This window comes from Vigna radiata, chromosome 8, assembly GCF_000741045.1.
Source record: "Vigna radiata var. radiata cultivar VC1973A chromosome 8, Vradiata_ver6, whole genome shotgun sequence".
Classification (NCBI taxonomy): domain Eukaryota; kingdom Viridiplantae; phylum Streptophyta; class Magnoliopsida; order Fabales; family Fabaceae; genus Vigna; species Vigna radiata.
In genome coordinates, this window is record NC_028358.1 from 9,931,506 (window position 1) to 9,939,825 (window position 8,320).

At 36.8% G+C, this 8,320-nt stretch overlaps 1 pseudogene; it reads right to left on the minus strand.

Annotated features, from left to right (window-relative positions):
• Positions 1-634: 634 nt before the first annotated feature.
• LOC106771589 lies at positions 635-6,009 on the minus strand (annotated as a pseudogene).
• Positions 6,010-8,320: the final 2,311 nt, after the last annotated feature.

An 8,320-nucleotide genomic window follows, 5' to 3' on the forward strand; every position in this document is an offset into this window, starting at 1 on the left:
AGCAGTGAACTTGTCTTAAAAAACTCAAAAATTCACCTATGGTCCTCCAGGTTACCACAGATGGTTCCTTCAGTGCAACAACTTGTCCAAAACACAAAAAAGACATGCGTAATCGATTACGAGCACCTTGTAATCGATTACAAGGCTTTTTTCGCTGCACAAATTGCAGGATTTGGCCAAAGTGCCTTGTAATCGTTTATAAGGGGGCTGTAAACGATTACGCGTGTCTAAAATGGTTTTTGGACATCCTGTTGAACTGAAGGAGCCACCAGTGGAAATGTAAGGGACCACAGCTGAATAGTAGTGTGTTTTGACCCAAGTCCAGTGGTTTTAATTGTAATTTGATGTTCTTGAGCGAGGAATTCCTTGAACTTAATGTTTTGGGTCCCCCATGTGGAGGAGGGGACCACCCATGGTGAGATTATTGAGTCAAGTGAAGTTCTGTTAGCTCTAGTGTAAAAATGCGCCTTGTAATCGTTTACAAGGGGGCTGTAAACGATTACGCGTGTCTAAAATGGTTTTTGGACATCCTGTTGAATTGAAGGAGCCACCAGTGAAAACGTAGGGGACCACAGCTGAATAACAATGTATTTTTACTGTTATTGAGTTCCTTAAAATGTAATTGGTTGTTTATATGTGATTATCAAGTGTTTAACTGTCCATTAAATACATCATTACTTTACTACTTAACATTTGTCAAATATAATACGCGAAACATTCAACCCACATTCAACGAAATAGTGTCATCCCAATTCCATCTACATGGACATCTCTCGGTAAGCCATTCATTTGAACAATGGTTGATGAATCCAGAGATATTCGAACCCGCCACTATAAAACATTACGAAAACACTGTTATTACTTACCAAAAAAATGCAACTAAATAAAATACCAAAGCTTTAACTTACCTTTGAGTTTCCGGAAGCCATTGCAACTGCACAAAAAATCAATGGTGGATTAGGGTTCACAAAACACAAAAAGAATAAATAACGCCAAAGAGACCCAAAACGCCAAAGAGAACGAAAGAGAAGCCAGACAATGCGAAAGAGAGCAAAAAGCCGAAACATAGCCACAATGCCAAACCCAAAACGTGAAACGCGAAAGAGAGCTTACCTCAACAGAGTGATTGCGAAAGAGCTCTTTTTTTGGTTGAAATGAGACCTTCGGATGAGACAAAAGCCGAATAGAGAATGCAAGGGATTGGAGAGATGAAGCCGAATGGGAGAGACAAATGGAAGAGAAAGTTCAAAACCAAAGTGAATAAGAGAAGAAAACGAAACCGCCAAAATGAAATTTCATATCATCAGAATTCCAAAACTACCCTCCTCAGCAATGTTTTTTCATTTAATTAACAACATCCAATAAAAATTTGACATCTGACCGATATCAAATTTGTGTCAAAAAAAGATGTTAAAGAAACATTTTCGTTTTATTTATGGAGGGATTTTGAGAAATCATAAAAGCTTATTTGGTGGGATTTTCAAGCATAGTCAAAAGTAATACAATGATTATTGTGCAATAAATGCATGATTTGATTATGTGAGATGACGAAACACAGGATAATAAAAAAAATGGATAAGGTAATAGAAACTTACAAATATATAAGGTAGTCAAAAGTTGCTTTGTAATGAGAATATTATAATACCAATAACTGAAAATAACAATTAAAAAATTAGGAATGATATTCTTAATCATGGAATTTTATAATTTTTCACAAATTTATATTTTCCAATTTACACTTGCTTGTTAATTTCAATGTTTTATGATTTATTATTTGTTTGTTTTGAAAGTTCTCGATTTGGGCATATTTTTCTTTTAACGACCCTTTTATTCAAAATAGCATTTGAAACTTACTTTGATCATAATCAATTTTATACATAAATGCAAGTTAATCAATTGAAAAATTTACTTATGTATAACAATGACTAATTTTTTTTTTTTCATATTCATAAAATAAACGACTATATGCATTTAATTTAGTTTTACAAATATATGGTATCGACTTAGTGTATTTTTTAGATGATATTGGCATCCATGTTAAATCATAGACAAAAATCTTAATCATGCCAAAAAATCCATTCTTACAGAGGGTGGAGTCAGGTTCATTCATATATATATGCACTGCCGTGATCGGAAAATGCCATTTGCCAGCAATTCAACGATGGCCTTTTCCAGCCGTTGAGAACCTTCACCTGGTCTCAAGATCTTGGCATCACCCCAAGTTAAACAAGTGTTGTTCCCAGGCTCACCTAAGCACCATCCACCGGGAACAACCGATCTACGAGTTCGACCCAGAAGATCTCGGTCGATCAGATCAAGCACCGGATCGTCTTTCTGGAATTTTTCACCAAAGATAGCTCCACTCTGAATCATGTCATCAAAATCTGTGGAGTTAAGTGGTCGAACATCGTTTCTTTGGTTGTCTTGGACAGCATATAATAAGTTTTTATTTATCACTGTCCTGTTAAACTGCCGAGAATTGCAGAGAACTGTGGGAAAATAGTTGGACAAGGATGAAGGTGTGTTTGCAAAATACATCAGCAGAAGTCTATGAAACGCCGACTTAAGATAGAAAAAGATGAACCTGCACAAAAAAGACAACAGAGGTTTTCACGACCTGGTTGGTGACAGTTCATTCTGACATTCCACGGCCTAGCACACATTTCAGATTTTCACCTCCACCAACTGAGGTTTATCAGTAGTATCAGATAAAAAGCCTTTTTAATGTTATAGACTGAGAGATACAAATAAATATTCATCAGTAGAAATTACTACGAATGGTCCTAATTGAAACATTAAATCCGTGACTAACATGAGTTTATAAAATAAGAAAAAAGTTAAACCAGGAATTTTTTGTTAGAAAGTTATCACTTTTTAAGTGTTCTTGAGACCTTAAGTTCGTTCTACTCTTGATCATCAAGGTAGGATTGTACATATAAGAGTTGCTCCTCTCTTTCTCACATGAAATACTGTTTCAATAGATAATCTCCTCTACACAGCTCATGCATACGAAGTTCTTAATTTTTTTGAAATTTTTTAAAATATAAATAGCAAATCAACTAAATAATCTCCCAAGTACCATATATTAGAGAAAGTAACAAACAATGTACCTGTTCAGTGCATTGCATTTGCATTATCAGGTAACAATATTTCAGGGGACTTATTTTAAGGATTTTCCCAAATGGAGGTTACTGACATATGGCCCTTGGATGCCAAATGATCACCTTAGGGAAGGATGACAACTACTCAAGATTTTAACCAGGAGGGGGCTCGTATCTACGTATTTGTGGGTACAAAATCTTAGTGGGAACACTTGAACCAACCTAGTTCTTATCTGGACTTACAGAGGCCTAAAGAATGCTATGCAAGAGTTGTTTGTGTTCTCCATACAGAAACAGAAAAATATAAAAATAGTTCTACAAAAACTACAATAAAATAATCAGTCCAAATGATAGTTTAATCCCTTATACTGTGCACCATAGAAACAAACTGCAGGCAAGATCACTCAGGGGTCCTAATTGTTAAGCTAGGCTTCATTTCCTTTTTATTTCATGGCTACCTTTTATCTTTGTTTGAGTTTATGCTCCTACCTACATGCATGGTTTGGACCAATAGTGTGATTTGTTCTTCAAATATTTATTTTTCATGTCTTCCTCCGCTTAATGTAATTGGATTATCTTTCATGCCTTTGCTGGTGTTTTACTCACATTTCCAACTCACCTGAGACAAATTTCTCATCTTCTGCTCAATACATACGCAACCCAATTGACAAATTTTGTCCTAGAAAGTAAAAACATTTGATATTCATGTTATCTTCTTTTTTCAATGAATGTCAATCATTCATCAGTATATTACCACTACAACTCCTTTCCACTATTGCTGTTATTGGCACACTAACTAAATGAAATGAAAAGCCAAAAATATGCAGAGACTCAAATACATTGCTCTAAAACACATTAATACCTGTGAACACGCGGTAAGCACTAGGAAGTTCTCTCTTCTGAGTAGCATAAAACATTTCACTCCCTTCGAATAGATACAGTCCAGGATCAACAATAATAGGTTTCAATTTCCTTGCTCTGCATCACCAAAACAAATGGAAAACAAATATCATTCTTGCAGACCATATAACATCAACCACCAATCATTACAGTTCCAATGCAAAACAAATAATAACAACCGCAACAAAATCACACAAGAAAACAAACTAACTCTTTCCATCCAATATAACTTGAATGATTCACAAAGTTCAAATCCTTAGGCAGAAACGACAAAATGTGGAGAAGATCTGACAAACCACAAAGATTCATCATCAAAATACCAAACACATGGTTATAGGCAACATATAAGAACAGGAAAACATGGCTTTAGCTCCTTGAAGACAAAAATCATCATTTTCATCCCTAAGGGTGTGTTCACTTGAGGGTGACAGGAGGTGATTGGGGGAGAGTGATTGAGTGGATTTGAGGATAATATTTTTTGTTGTTTATTTGAGTGAATTTGGAGGTAAACGAAAGTGGATTTTGAAGTAAATTTTTTTAATCTGTCATATAAACTAAATCCTATACCAATTCTCACAAATTTTATTTCAAAATTCACTCTCGTTTACCTCCAAATTCACTCAAATAAACAGTAAAAAAAAATTACCCTCAAATCCACCCAATCACTCTTCCCCAATCACCTCCTGTCATTCTCAAGTGAACACATCCTAAGAAATCAAAGTTTCAACCATTATAGTCCTTTATTTCAACACCAATTTTAACACTTAAAATTACTAAATTGATTCACATTCTAATCTTTTAGCAGGTTAAAATAGTGATTCCATCTTTCAAAGACTACATCAGACTGTGAATCTTTCATTACCAAAAAATATCAATAATATCACATAAAGAGAGAATAACCTTAGTTTAATACCTACACTAAAAGATTTTTTTCGACTTTAACTTTTAAGCCCATCATTGCACCATCAATCAATCAGAAACATTGTCAGGACGATCTCTACTATATAGTTATTATGAAAGTAAACAAACGTCTAACATACACATTTTCCTCTTTCAAAACTACCTCAATCACCACTTTCAAATCTTTTGGACCAAAATGCCATTTCACCCGAATTCATTCACAACCCATACCATCTTGGGTAACAAGAGGATAAGCATCGGCGCTGAGACTAACGAACCAGTCCCAGTCCCGCGAGAGGCGGAGCAAGACGGAGGCGGCATGGAGGCGCAGCGAGACAGGGGAGGACCCTTTGGGGTAGGAGAAATCGGGCTTCCCCACGACGTGAGCATTCTGCGCGGCCTTGAAGATGGGGTTGGACTGCACGGTGACGGCCACGAGCTCGCGCTCTGCATGAGGGGCGGAAGCGTCGAGGTGGAGGAGGTAGACATTGAGAGGGTGGTATACTGCGTTCAGGAGGCGAAGGATCCGTGCGGCATCGCCCCGGGAACCGGAGATGAGGTAGGCGACGGCGGGCGGCGGTGGGGGAGAAGGTTTGTGGGGGTCAAAGACGAGGCGGTGGGCATGAGTCGGGTGGAGAAACGGGTCGGGTCCTGAGTGGGTGTGGATGGTGGAATGGGAGAGGTAGAGGATGAGGGTGAGGGAGAGTAGAGAGAGGAAAAGGAAGGAGTAGAGGAGGATGAGAGTGGGTTTGGGCTTTGGATCTCTTAGGTTGAAGAAGGTGGATGAAAATGATGACGATGACGGCGGCAGCAGTGGTGGCGATAAAGTCAGGCTTTGCATTTTTTGGTTGTTCTACGTGGTTGTGTAAAAATGGTTGCTTTTTGGATTCTTCTGGTGAGACCTCTCTCCTTTCTTCACCTTTGATGTTACCAAAGGTTGGTTGGTTCAGTTGTGATTTTCTTCAAGTGGGTCTCTCTTCTTTCTTCTCCTGTGAATTTTCAAATCAAGGATGGCTCTTAAAAATAATGAAATCAGTTTTAATCTAAAGAGCATATGCACAATCTAATTATTCCAAACAAATCAGTTCATGCACAAATTTCATGCACAGCTAACACAACTAATTAGGTGGCATCCAAGGGTATTCAATCAAACCAGGAAATCAGCAATCACATTCAAAACATTAATATCTCAATCATTTTAGCAACAGTTTATAATCTAAATGCAGTGAAAGTTTAAAATGAACAAAGTCACAGCTGCTCCAATTTGATCACTCAAACTCTTTTTCCTGCACAAAGATCAATCACAAAACAGTCAGCAACAGTAAAGTAAAACTGATTTTCTCATACAAATACAAATATGCCAAGGAAATTAGGCTAAAATCAGCCTCACAAGACTCATAACACTCAGGCTTGTCTTTGAAAATTTAAATCATACAAATGAAAGGTTTGGAAGGGAAATTCTCCCTTGGAAGTTCAAGGCTGGAAAGTCATTCGGACCACCACCACCAAAGATACTACCAAACACACAACCTTTCTTTCAAATTCCAAGAACCAGAGTGATCAGCTTCTCAATTCAGAAAAGGGCTAGGCTAAAGGAATGTGATAGGCAGAGGCTCTAGATCAGATTATGAAAACAAATAAAAGCTTCAATTAAGATCAACTGAACAGAACTCACATGCATTAAGACAAAACTAGGAAAGTCAATCAAGACAAGCAAGAAAAAGGCAATTTAGAAAGGCTGGCACACAAACAGAATCCTAAAAACAGAACTAGATCAGATGTTAAAAGCAATAAAAAGACAAACAAGAAAGACTTCTAGAATCAATTAGTGATTTCATAACAGAATGGCATTTATGTTGGTGAATACGTTTGCATGCATTTCAGAGATGCAATCACAGATTCATTTCGGTACACATAATGCAGCAAGATGTTCATCATTCAATACCATATTGTGAATTGTACATGTGAAAACTTCTTTCTAATTTTACTCTTTTTCAATTCTGACCAGATTATATTATTTCTTTCTTTTCTTATACACTTGGCCAAACTGATTCTTTCTTGGATTCACACAAATCTTGCTACAACTCACAATAGACTAACGAAAGAATGTTGTATCACCAAACCAATCATGAATGCACCAACAATTCTGATTTCAAAAACAATGGTCATATAATGTTGTCACTATCAGTTAATGCAGCAAAAAAAAAAATGAATTGAAACTGACCAAACAGTTTCAACACTTAAATCAGAAGCTGCAATTACTTCATATGGTGACTTTCTGCCAAACTTAACCAAGACAAGCAATAAACTGAAGATTGGAACACAGATAATGAAGACTCAATGAATCAAGAAACAGAACTCAGCATCTGATCTAACTGCTAAGTATGATTGACACTCTATCAGACTTCAAAGCAATACCAGTTCGGTGTAGCTAGTCAAATCACAAATCTGCTGATTAATCAATGTGCAACATTAATCAATATGCAACCGAGCTAGGCTGAGCCTTTCATTGCTCACTTAGTATGCACTTGTTACTGATTAGGCAGAAACCAAGCAAAGCTATCGACAACTATCAAACATATTCAAGAAACATGAGATTCATTATCTCTACCACTGAAATCTGCCACCAAGCTCGTTTATCCAAATGTCATAGCTTATATATGGTGAACAGAACTTACTTAATGCAGAAAACTCAAATGAATCACAAAACACAAGAAACAACTAGTTAAACTCGATTTTAATTGACAATTAAAACAAACATGACTTTGACATAATAGAAATGGATTTTCAAATTATAAGACTAAAACCAAGACTTGCACCGAATTAAAATGAACAATTATAATGACTAAAAGCAAGAAAACGCAACTTGGAAACCTAGACAAATATGAAGAGATTAAAACAACAAAAACACGAAACTCAAACAGAGAAGATTAGCAACAACCACTAGTGCAGCGAGGGGCTTTTACCGCGGTTATTTTTCACTATAGGCCGCGGTTTACGAACCGCGGCATATTCAGTCGCGGTAGTAAGTCAAAGACTTTAGGCCGCGGTTACAACCGCGGTATATAAGTTTCGTAATATGCCGCAGTTGTCCAAAGAACCGCTGCCTAAATCCTTTTTTTTTTTTAAAAAAAAAAGATTCTCCACTATATGCCGCGGTTCAACCGCGACAAAAGACCCAGTTATATGCCGCGGTTCTTGCACTAACCGCGGCCATATGTCTCTTTTTTAAAAAAAAAAAATTAAAACGAAACACTATATGCCGCGGTTCAGGTCACAACCGCGGCATATTCCCCTGCAGTTTTTTAAAATTGCAGGTCTGTTTTTGTGATATTCACTACCACAAAAACAGACCTGCATATAAAAACATGTACACAAATTCAATTTCAACATAACAAACACATGTTCAAATGTATTTC